Source organism: Colobus angolensis, unplaced genomic scaffold (assembly GCF_000951035.1).
Source record: "Colobus angolensis palliatus isolate OR3802 unplaced genomic scaffold, Cang.pa_1.0 Scaffold116, whole genome shotgun sequence".
In the NCBI taxonomy this organism is placed as follows: Eukaryota; Metazoa; Chordata; class Mammalia; order Primates; family Cercopithecidae; genus Colobus; species Colobus angolensis.
In genome coordinates, this window is record NW_012112697.1 from 4,897,518 (window position 1) to 4,910,500 (window position 12,983).

At 41.0% G+C, this 12,983-nt stretch overlaps 1 protein-coding gene across 1 annotated transcript in view; it reads left to right on the forward strand.

Moving 5' to 3' along the window:
• HYDIN (HYDIN, axonemal central pair apparatus protein) overlaps positions 1-12,983 on the forward strand; it is a 434,530-nt gene that overhangs the window by 19,448 nt on the left and 402,099 nt on the right. Inside the window, exon 2 of the mRNA XM_011962106.1 lies at positions 2,031-2,363. The gene's annotated coding sequence lies outside the window, so the exon portion shown is untranslated. The remainder of the gene's footprint in view (positions 1-2,030; positions 2,364-12,983) is intronic.

The following is a 12,983-nucleotide window of genomic DNA, read 5'->3' on the forward strand; positions in this document are numbered from 1 at the left end:
TTCAGGGAGACATAGGACTGCTGGGCTAGAAGCTCTAGCAGGTGTTGTCTGTCTGGCATCAGTGGCTGAGGTCAGTAGGGTCACATGCTCTGCTGTCCAGGACAACAGGAGGCTGTGTTCTTTAGCTGAGTTCACACAGAAGCAAGACTGCTGGGCTAGAAGCTCTAGCAAGCATTGCCCACTTGGCTACCTGTGGCAGGGGTGGGTAGGGTCTTCCTGTGACAACAAGAGGCTGTGCCCTCCAGCTGAGTTCACACAAAAATGAAACCACTGGGCTGGAGGCTCTAGCAAGTGTTGCATAGCTGGCTACCAATGGTGGGGTAGGAAAGGTGGCCAGCCAATTTCAGGCTGAAGGTGGGCCAGAAGCTGGCACTGAGCTCTGGCTGTCAAGCAGTGAGTGGCAGAGCAATGTTAGTGCTCCCCGGAACCACAACTGTGGCCTCTGTTGGAGCTGTGGCACTGGTGCTTGTCTGCTCTGGGGCCCAAGGCTTGTGGAGGTCCCCTTGGACTCTGGAATTACCCCTGCAAAATGCTGGGGTGGCTCTCTGCCTCATTCTATAAGTTTTGGGGATGGGTTTCAGGGGGACAGGATGATTCTCTCATTCCCAGTCTTGCACAGGCCTCTGTGGAGAGCATGAATCTCCCGGGGTACTCACTCACTCACCCTTTCTCGTGTTGGAGAGCCTCTCCTGGCTCCATGCTGAGCCCAGACAGGCTGGTGCCCAGCTTTGCTCCTCTCTATTCTCTGTGTTCCCCTGTTGCCCCGATGCATCCCAATGTGGTTTCTCAGATGATCACTCTGTAGGGTCCGTATTCATTGGCCTTTTTGTTCCTTCTCTGTGATAGTGGCACACGTGAGCTCCTTTTGGTCTGCCATCATAGTGCCTGACTTCTATCTCATCAGCTGGTAAGGCCACCAAAACCAAGGCCCCAATTTTTCTGCATCAGCAAATGCCCTAAGGGCAAAAGTGACTATGGTATTCCAGGGCTTTGCTTACTTCTGTGGTGCTTGATTTCTTTTGTGGTTTGGTCTGGTAATCATTTACTATCTTGACAGCTCTTTAAGATTAATTTTTTTTTTTTTTCACGTAGAGCTTTTCATTGTGTTCACGTGGATGGTTGGTTCAACTAAATGTTACTTGCCATTACTAGGAGTGGAAGTCCTCTTTAATTTTAGAAGAATATCTTACTGTTTTCCTTATTAGGGATATAGAGTGGATACAGATATTTTTCATGCTTTTAATAGGAATTGATCTGGCCAACCCTGTGAAAGCAGCACACTAAGAATTTCCTCTCAATATTTACCAATGTGATAAGTGAAAGAAGAAAAATGGCCCTGTTATATGCCAGACAGCTCAAGTACAGTGTTATACTATATAACCAATCTCTGTCATTGGTTTTCATTACTGAATTCTGTTACGACACACATCCAATATGAATTAAAAGAATTACATTTGACATTTTAATAAAAGGTAGACATGTAGCATTTAACAAGTATCTGCTCGTAAGGATGTACGAGCCAGTGATCAATGCTGAAAGCACTCAATCGGGAAGGGTCAAACTAGCTTGCTGTTCACTTGCTTCTGGAAATTGCCACATCTCTAATGGCTGGTGGAGATTGATGAAAGCACTGGTCCCTTTCTCTACTGATTACAGTTGGAGCCATGGAAGTGTCAGTGAGTAAATCCAAGTTTGCTTTTATGTTATAGCTGATTTTATTAAAAGAATTCTAAGCATTTTTTCTGTGAAGGGAAATCTGATTCCCAGGTGTTACTTTTTTGTCAGAATTTGGTTAACAAATAAGATCAATTTTTAATAGTGTTTGCAAAAATATTAATATGCTTAATAATGTTTGCAAAAATAACTCACATTGTTAGCACTCGGGGGGATATGCATGTACAATGTGTCAGTTTTCTAGTCTCTAGAATGAAATATTTTCATTCTGATGTGAAATATTTTCTTTTCTTTTTTGAGACAGAAATATTTTCTTTTCTTTCTGATAATGATATTTTGTTTCTTTTTTGAGACAGAGTCTGATTCTGTCACCCAGGCTGGAGTGCAGTGGCACGATCCCAGCTCACTGCAACCTCTGCTTCCGAGGCTCAAGCCATCCTCTCACTTCAGTCTCCCAAGTAGCTGGGACTAAAGGTGTGTGCCACCATGCACAGCTAATTTTGGTATTTTTTGTAGAGATGGGGTTTCACCATATTTCCCAGGCTGGTCTTAAACTCCTGGGCTCAAGTGATCTGCCCACGTCGGCCTCCCAGTGTGCTGGGGAACTATTTTCTATTATCTGTTCTGGACTCACACATTTGGGATGACCAGAATTCTTTGGACCCACATGAGCCTCTGCAAAGACACTGGTATGTGCTGGTCATATTCAAATGTGAGCTTCATGAGAACAGAATAATTTGTGTATGGAATTACACAATTACCTAATTGTTACCTAATCCAGAGATGCAGCAATTTTTCTTAATTCCTATATTTCCAGGCATTGTAAAGCATACTTAACTGTCCTTGGCACAGATTAATTAGTCTATATATTAGATAGAGGTACAAAAAGTGTAAGCTTATTCTCTCCTATTCTAATAGAAATGAGGCATTTTTAACTTGCTTGGAAATAGCAATTCATGCCATTGCATAGTAGTTATTTGTAAATCTTCCTAATAAACTCCAGGAATAAATTTCAAGTAAATGTATGATGCCTACAAATACAGTAATTACCATAGAGAATGCTAGATCTCAAGTGACAGAAACTTAGTTTAATAGAGCTTAATCAAAATAAGAAATTTATTAGTCCATTTAGTTAGGACACTAGGGTGGCTCACAGGATCAAAAGATGAACCACAGACATCAGGGTCTCAAAGTTTGGAACTGCTATTGATGTCTGCTATGATTCACTTGTATTCATCTTTCTGACCTCCTTCTATCCATCTATGCATCCATCCACCCTGCTCACATCTCTGCTTTTATATACTTGGCTTTGTTCTACAGAAGGACTTCTCCATGTGATGGGGCTGCCAGTACCTTTAAATTCATTTTTGGCCCAGCAAGCCCAAAGAAAGAACTTCTGTTTCCCAATGTCTAGCCATCATTCAAGGCAAGGATTATGATTGGCATTGTTAGGGTCACATGTACACCCCCAAGAGCAATCAGAGCAGAAGAGGATAGGATACTATGATTGGCTATGTCTGCCTACCTCTCTGGAGAGGGCAGTGGGTTCTTACCAGAAGGAGAATAGGGGAGGGACAAGGGAGAGGAAATTATACTGGATAGCCAAAAGAAATATTTTAATAGATTGTTAAAAATGGTTAGGAGCAGTTAAAGAGTATATTTAATTGAAAACACAAACTTGAATCCAAGCAAGATAAATAGGTTTGAGAAAATGATCTACTAAATTCATTATATATGCATATAAGAAGACATTTTCTCATGTTAGAAAATTCTGTAGATTAGGAAAACTGGTACAACAACTGGGTGAAGGGATGGATTGTTGCAGGTGTTAGGAAAAGAAATTAATGTGCCCAGGGATTTATTTTGCTTAGATTTCTTTCATAAAGAAGTCACTAAGAAATGGTAGACTGCAGCTTATTTATTTATTGTTAAACAAGCAAAAGAGGGCCATTACATCTCTTGGTTACATTAAAATATGAATAAGCCTTCATTGATTTGATGGTTGCATCCAAAGTAAGGATTTTTAGTTATCAATAAATGGTAATTTCATTACCTGTTCTTCATTGTAGCAAATGTGTAAACAAATGTGTGTTTAAGAATTTGCTACAATGAAAATAATATGAATTGAGTAGCATTCATAAGAATCTTATAAAATCGATTAGCTTAAGTGGTGTGTATACGCATGCACATACCATGCATGTGTCTGTGATAGTTGAAGCAAATTCTCCAAATGAACATTCATCATATGTAATGGCTGCAGAAACAAAAGGTGTTCTCACTGTGTACTCCTGAAATCCAACCAGTCTTTCAGACTCTGGTGTTGACAGAATCAAAGGCATACAAGATAGAAGTTATTATATTTTAGTAAGGCAAACATGGCTTTAAAATAACGTGTCTGCCATGTTTAAATTAGCATATTAGACAAATTGAAAAAGATCATCAAAAACTGCTTTTGCAAGTTACAGTCTGGATGATTATTCAAGTTATTCATGCTATGATAATAGATTACAAATAATAGATGGGCTGCAATTATTTATAAGGAATTCACTTTGTCAGGATACTCTGGTCACAGCATACAGCTCAGATGACACTTGTGTCAAAAAACATTGACTGGCTCAGATGACTCAAAAGTTCCTGGCTGGATCTAATAATTCAAATGATGGCCTAAGAACTCAGTCTCTTGGCACTGCTGTCATTTGTGTGGCTTCATTCTCAGACAGCCTCTCCCCTCCTAGGGGCAAGATGACTGCCAGCAGCTTCAGGCTCAAATCCTAATTTCAGCACCTCAATACAAAGAAAGCATTGCCTCTCTTGCAGCAGATTCCCCCCAAAATCAGAATTAAGCCTCATTGGCTTTGATAGGCTTGGCTTGAGTCATGTGCTGTGTTCTGAACCATATAGCTAGGGAGGTGTAATACTGGGATAGTCCACTCCTGGATTGGAGTGAGGGGTTTCCCTAGGGAAATCCATGACATTGTTCCAGCAAGGGGGTAGGGGAGTGGATGCAGGATAGTAAAAACCAATAAATATCTGCCAAATTATTCTTTTTTAAATGTAGATATCTTTGAGAAGGAAAATGTAATGAACAGATCAGTGATTCAGCTGTCAGTCCAGTCATTCAAGAAATATTTATTGACTCTATGCCAATCACTATGCAAGGCATGTGTAACAGCAATGAACAAGATGGTTGAGATCTCTGACCTCATGAAGCTTACTCTCTGGTAGGGAAGGAAGACACAAAAATTTAGTTACATATTTATATCTTATGTGAAAAGTGCATTGCTCTGAGGACATATAAGAAGGGGATGTCAGAGAGGTCAAGGGTCTAGAAAGCCTTTAGAGAAAGGATTTCTAGATTAAGTGCTGTTTCAGCTGAGATCTGTGGGATGAGTCTAAGCATGGACAAGGGGGCAGAATGGAAGAAGAAAGTTCTAGGCATTTTACCCTTAAACAGTTTGATCAAAGGAAACAGGGAGAACCTAGACAGAGGAGGGAGAGAGTGTACAAATTGGGTTAATGGACTCGGAAGGAGAGGCTGGATGTTTCAGAGATAAGTACTGTGCCTTTCCCCAGGGTGTCTGAGGGTGTTCATGATAGTGAGTTTCCCAGTCTAAATCCATGCATTGATCAAGACTCTTTCTGAAAGAAGATCAGTGGCCCAGGCTTGAATCTGATAAAGTTCAGAGAACCTCAATTTTAATGTCTTTTCAAAAAATGTATTGTTCTTTTGTGTTCTTCAAGTGAGAAGGGTCTGGAAAATGTGCCCTTTCTTGTTTGGTAGATAAATAAAAAATTTACTTTTGGCCACTGTAATTCAGCCATTCAGTGTTGATACACTAAATGTCCATCTCAGCTAGCAGGAATTGTATCTCAGCCTGATACCTAAAATGAAGCAATCAAGATGTCAAGACTTCAGCTGTACAAGTCTTGGATTAGGTGGCATGAATCGATGATCCAGGTTCATTTCAGAAATCTGAGCCGTGCGCTCAGTAGACTTTTACTAGTCCTGGCCACTTCCTGTGTTACTGGAAAGGGGTCCCGATCCAGACCCCAAGAGAGGGTTCTTGGATCTTGTGCAAGAAAGAATTCAGGGCAAGTCCATAGAGTAAACTGAAAGCAAGTTTATTAGGAAAGTAAAGGAATAAAAGAATGGCTACTTCATAGACAGAGCAGCCCCAAAGGCTGCTGGTTGCCCATTTTTATAGTTATTTATTGATAATATGCTGAACAAGGGGCAGATTATTCATGCCTCCCCTTTTTAGACCATATAGGGTAACTTCCTGATGTTGTCATGGCATTTGGAAACTGTCATGGCGCTGTTGGGAGTGTAGCAGTGAAGATGACCAGAGGTCACTCTCGTGGCCATCTTGGTTTTGGTGGGTTTTAGCTAGCTTCTTTACTGCAAACTGTTTTATCAGGAAGGTCTTTATGACCTGTATCTTGTGCTGACCTCCTGTCTCATCCCGTGACTTAGACTGCCTTAACTGTCTGAGAACGCAGCCCAGTAGGTCTCAGCGTCATTTTACCCACCTCCTACTCAGGATGGAGTTGCTCTGGTTCACGTGCCTCTGAAACTTGTATTATTCATTTTTGCCAATTTCTCTTTTTTTTTTTTTTTTTTTTTTCCAGGCTGGAGTGCAGTGGCCGGATCTCAGCTCACTGCAAGCTCCGCCTCCCGGGTTCATGCCATTCTCCTGCCTCAGCCTCCCAAGTAGCTGGGACTACAGGTGCCCACCACCTCGCCCAGCTAGTTTTTTGTATTTTTTTAGTAGAAACGGGGTTTCACCGTGTTAGCCAGGATGGTCTCGATCTCCTGACCTCGTGATCTGCCCGTCTCGGCCTCCCAAAGTGCTGGGATTACAGGCTTGAGCCACTGCGCCTGGCCTTCTCTTCAATTTTTTTTTTAAATTCCTTTTCTGAATTGGAAAGTTATTTAGGCATGGATTAGTATCTCTCCCTGTATCATGTTATAAATGGGGGATTTCTGCTTCTGATAATGGTAGGCTAGGTAATTCAGGCCCACCCCACTCCTGAGGGTAACTAGAAAGGCTGGACAGATTATAAACAAAAGCTTGCTTCAAGGCTTTAGAAGGCTTACAAGATGGTGAAGGATTACTAGGCCAAGTCTTAGGGGAGGGTAGAGGCCCAGGGAGGTGAACCCCAAAATTGGAGCCCCTTCTTTCCCTGAGAGCACATGAAAATTTCAGGGAAGAGCTGTGAGACTAAGTGGATGGGCAGCCTTTTGGGGCTAATGCAACAGGGATTGGTGACCAAAGCCTAGTGAACCCCCGTCTCTTTGGGTTTCTATTTCAAAGGGTTGCCTCGAAGGAGTAGGAATAAACTGAAAGTAGGCCCATGAAGCTTTTTAAAATGCAAAAACAAGCTGTAGAGTGAGAAAAGATATTTGTAAAAACATTTAACTGACAAAGCGCCTCTATTTAAAATATTTAAAGGACTTCTACATATCAGTAAGAAAAAGACAACCTAATAGAAAAAAGCCAAGAGACTTGAACACTTCACAAGGCATCTCACAAAAAGGGAGATCCAAATGGCCAAGAAATGTATGCAAAGATATGCCATCTTATTAGCAATCAGGGAAATGCAAATTAAAGCTGTAAGGGCTAAAAGACCAAAGAAAAAAAAAAGAAAGAAAGAAGAAATAAAAACTAAAAGACAGAAATGAAATCCACAGGCAGACAGCCCGGGTGGCGCCCTGGGCCTGGTTAAAGATTGACCCCTGACCTAACCGGTTATGTTATCTATAGATTCCAGACATTGTATGGACAAGCATTGTGAAAGTCCCTGTCCTGTTCTGTTCTGTTCTGATTACCGGTGCTTGCAGCCCCCAGTCACGTACCCCCTGCTTGCTCAATCGAAACCACCCCCCTCCCACCCATGGTTAAGCAAGCAGTTTGTCTAAAAAAAAAAAACCCCTAGATGTTTGTGGTTTAAAAAAGGGCGGGAGCCAATCAGAAACTGCCGAATGTTCAAACTTCAAAATGTCAACCAATCCCAATCTTGTAACTGCAAAAATGCCCTAATCTTCTGTAACCTGTTTGTGCCTTACCATAAAAAAGTAGGCTTGAGCTGTGCTCGGGACCTCTCTCTTGCCCTCCTGACTACGCCTGTACGGAGAGAGGTCTGGGTTCGAACCTGCAATAAAGTGATCCCGGCCGCTTGGCTTTGACTTCGGTTTCTGGTGGTCGTCTTTGAGGGGGGTCTCGGAACTCAGGGCACAACAAAACCACAATGAGCTATCATGCACATCCACCAGATAGCTAAAATTAAGATTGCCAATAGCAAGTGCTTGCAAGTTCGGATGGCAACCACATCTCTCATATACTGCTGATGGGAGTATAAATAGGTACAACCACTTGGGAAAACTATTCAGTCTCAACTACTATAGCTTAAGATATGCATACTATGAAGGAGATTCACTCTGCACCGATTACCAACTTGTCTGAGTTTCTTCAGACAGAACACTCACATACAACAGATTACATGAAGTCAGTTTATTATAAGGGATAACAGAAACCCAGGAACCCAGAAACCCAGGATTCATTGCAGGCGAGTCCCCCAAGGCTCAGGAAAGCTGCCCAAGGCAGATGGAGTCTCACTTTGCCCCATAGCTGAGGGACCCTGGAAAGTAGCCCTCTCTGGTTTTTATACCCTGGGATAATATGACTCACTGGGCTAAAGCATTGAAAGACATCCTGTTCTCGGGGTGGGGGTAGTAGAACAGAGCCCAGACAGTTCCAGCTGTTCCCTTTCCATCTCAGGATGTTGCATTCCTAGCACATTCTACAGTTATTCTTCAAAACTACGAGCAAGAGATGGGGGAGGACAGAGTCAGTCCAAGACCACACAGAGAGCCTATCCTGCACGTACTCTATGATCCAGCAGTTTCTTTCCTAGATATAGACTCTGATTGCCTTTGTGCATGGAAAGACATTTGCAAAAATGTTCATAGCATCACAGAATAATAGAAAACAACCTCAAGTTGGAAACAACCCAAATGTTAATCAGTGGTAGAATGGATAAATAAATTGCAGTAAATTCAAACAGTGGATTATTATACATAGAATGGACTACAGCTGTATGTAATAAAATAGAGTAAAATAATCTAGACACAATAAGTACATAATATGTGATTCCATTCATCTAGATATTAAAAGTCAGGCAAAACTATAATGTTTAGGGATGCATACTTAAGTCATAAAAGAGAATTAAGGGGCCAGGCTCGGTGGCTCATGCCTGTAATCCCAACAATTTGGCAGACCGAGGTGGGCAGATCACTTGAGGTCAGGAGTTTGAGACCAGCTGGCCAACATGGTGAAACCCCGTCTCCACTAAAAATACAAAAATTAGCCAGGTATAGTGGCGGATGCCTGTAATTCCAGCTACTCGGGAGGCTGAGGCATGAGAATTGCATGAACCTGGGAGGCGGAGGTTGCAGCGAACTGAGATTGCACCACTGCACTCCAGCTGGGGTGAGTAAGACTGTCTCAAACAAACAAACAAAGAGAATCAAGAAGTGATTTCTACAAAAAGTGAGGATAGTGGTTACCTTTAGTGGGGAGAGAGGGTCTACAAATGAGAAGGGCCTTCTGGGGTGTTGGCAGTGCTCTGTTTCTTAACCTCCGTGATTATTATACAGGTGTTCACTTTGTAATAATTCTTTATGTGAGGCACTTTTCTGTGTGCACATTATATTTCACAATAAAATCTTTTAAACGGTCATATCACTTTATCTCTTATCTACCTCACTGAAACTCAAATTAAAATTGATCACCTGCTCAATCAAACTGTAACAATGCTTTTCACTTAGAGATGTGAACCAAGCCTGAATGTGTGCAGATATGCAGAGTCAAGGTCAAAATTCCGTTGGGTTTCTAGGTGCTTATTACCATATGCTAGTAACCGTATCACTAAGTTTCATCTTTACTGCTCAAAAACAGTATGTTTTTATTTAGAATTAATTAACATAGTTATTTGCATATAGTAGATACTGTACTGTTTTAAGTCAGGGTTTTCTAGGGAAACAGAACAAATAGCATATCCATAGCTGTATTTATATCTAGGAAGACATTTACAATAAGGTATTGATCTGTGGGATTATGGAGGCTGAGAGGTCCCACAATATGTTTTTGGAAAGGGGTCCCAATCCAGACCCCAAGAGAGGGTTGCTGGATTTCACACAAGAAAGAATTCAGGTCAAGTCCATAGAATAAAGTGAAAACGAGCTTATTAGGAAAGTAAAGGGATAAAGAATGGCTACCCCATAGGCAGAGCACCCCGGAGGGCTGCTGGTTACCCATTTTTATGGTTACTTTTTGATTATATGCTAAACAAGGGGTGGATTATTCATGTGCCCCTTTTTTAGACCATATAGCATAACTTCCTGACATTGACATGGCATTTGTAAACTTTCATGGCACTGGTGGGAGTGTGGCAGTGAGGATGACCAGAGGTCACTCTCATCACCATCTTGGTTTGGTAGGGTTTAACCAGCTTTATTTACTGCAGCCTGTTTTATCAGCAGGGCCTTTATGACCTGTATCTTGTGCTGACCTTCTGTCTCATCCTGTTACTTAGAATGCCTAACTGGCTGGGAGTGAAGCCCAGTAGGTCTCAGCCTCATTTTACCTAGCCCTATTGAACATGGAGTTACCCTGGTTCAAACTCCTCTAACAAATATACCGTCTGCAAGCTGAAGATTCAGGAAAGCTGATGGTGTGGTTTGAAGGCCTGAGAGCTGGGGAGTCAATGGTGTAGATTCCAGTTTGCATATGAAGGCCTGAGAACCATGAGCTCTGAGGGTAAGAGATTGATATCTCAGCTCAGGCAGTCAGGCAGGGAGGGCAAATCCTCCCTTCCTCCAACTTTTTGTTCTATTCAGGCACTCAGTTGATTGGATGCTGCTCACTCATATTGGGGACGGCAATGAACTTTACACAGCCCATCGATTCAAATGCTAATCTCTTCCAGACACATCTAGATAGACATACCCAGAAATAACGTTTAGCTGGATATCTGGGCATCTTGTGACCCAGTCAAGTTGACACATAAAATTGCTTATCACATTGTAAAATAAGATAATTGAATTTCCTTGTGACAAAAGTAGTCTGTTTTGAAACTATAATAGTTGGAGATTCTTGGTATGAGTCATGAAAATGATGTAAATTGGGGCTCACAAATAGTAAGCACTTTTTGCAACCATACCTTTCTCTGTTTCTGTTTTTTCCTTCTTGCTACATGGTCCTTAGTTGGCTATTTGGTTTTTTCCTTTGCCTGTGTCTGACCTGGAAACTTCTACAGTTTGAACAAGTTTCCAATACCTGATACTTTCCTTTGGAGAAGCAGTTCATTTTGTAATTTGAGGCCTTGGAAAAACTACTTTTCATTTTACATTTGCATTTTCCTTTTCTTTAACATGGGTCAAATAAGTGAATTCTTAATGGAATTTGTCTTTCTTTTATCTGCCTAAGATGTAAGAAGGCACATATCCTGCAGAGACAGATTGTTTTCAAGAAGCTTTTCAAGGAGAAGACAGCAGAGGCCAATGTGAAAGCTATAAAACCTGAAATAATCCAATTTTAAAAAGATCAAATAAATAGAAAAACATAGCACATAACAGCTTTAGAGACAGTAGAAAGCTAGAAGATGAAGCAGGATTAAAATGTGAAAATTAATTCTTATACTCAGTGAATGCCTAGAAAACCCCCCACTGACAATCAGTCATATGGTATTTGAGTATTTCCTTATTTTTAATTTGATATTTTCTTGTAAAAATGGTGTTTTGGGGTAAAAATAATACTTATCAACATTTCAGAGTATAGTAGCCCTTGCCCTCAGGGTAGCAGAAGCAGAAGTTGAAGACGTGGACAGTTTTATGCATTTACATTTACTTCCAGAAAACAAGGTTAATTGCATAAAAATTCCTTTCGTTTTAGTTTTTTTCTTTTCTTTTTCTTTTTTTTAAAACCAAATTTTCTGCTACTAATAACACCAATTAACAATTATATGCCAGGCACTGTGCAAAGTGAAGTACTTTACAAACATTATTTCATTTAATCTTCCTAATAAATACATGAGATGGATGTGATAGATGGATTCCAAGATGGCTCCAAGTTATTATCACTTTCTGGTATTTACATTCTTGTAAATGTGACTTCACACACTGTCAAAAAGAACACTGTAGCTTCTCCCGTGGTCTCTTGGCTTGCTTACCCTGGAGGTAGCCAGTCATCATGCTTTGAGGACACTCAAGCAGCCATGTTGAGAGACTTGTGAGAGGAGGAACTGAGTCCTCCCACCAACAGACCGATTTGCTGGTCATGAGCCATCTTGGAAGTGTATTCTCCAACCTTAGTCAATCCTTCAGATGACTCTAGACCTGGCTGTATCTTTGACTACAATCTCATGAGAGACTCCAAGCCAGAATCACATAGCCAAACTTCTTTTGAATTATTGAATCATGGAAACTATGATAAATAAGTAGTGTTTATTATTGTTGTTTTTAACCACTAAGTTTTGGGGCAATTTGTTAGATGGCAATAGGTAATTGTTAGAGTAGGCTCACTCTTTTTATTGTTATCTCCATTATTTAGGTGAGGAAACTGAGGCTTAAAAAGATTTAAGCCTAGGTCTGATGACCCCAAGCCTTTGGTCTTAATGCAAATAAAATAGTTTCTCAGAGTTTTGGTTCATTACTGCTAACAGCTCTTTCTGAGAGGAAAACAAAAATTATTTTATTTTATTTTTGAGACGGAGTCTCACTCTGTTGCCAGGCTGGAGTGCAGTGGCACGATCTCGGCTCACTGCAACCTCCGCCTCCCTGGTTCAAGCGATTCTCATGCCTCAGGCTCCCGAGTAGCTGGGATTACAGGCACACGCCACCATGCCCAGCTAATTTTTGTATTTTTAATAGGGATGGGGTTTCACCATGTTGGCCATGATGGTCTCGATCTCCTGACCTCATGATCCCTCCGCCTCGGCCTCCCAAAGTGTTGGGATTACAGGCATGAGCCTCCGCGCCTGGCCCCAAAATTATTATTATTATTATTATTATTTTAAATTATACTTTAAGTTCTAGGGTACATGTGCACAACGTGCAGGTTTGTTACTTTTTTGAATTGGGGAAAACATTTTTATCAAGCAATGTTTGTATTTATTTAAATGTGTTAAAGGATCTGGGCTACTGTAATGCATGTGTAAATAGAAAAGGCAGTGTTTGACATTAAAGTTCTTTAAGATTTGTTTACATTTTACATGCTGTGTACTGGGTAGAAAGAATTTTAACTTGTTCA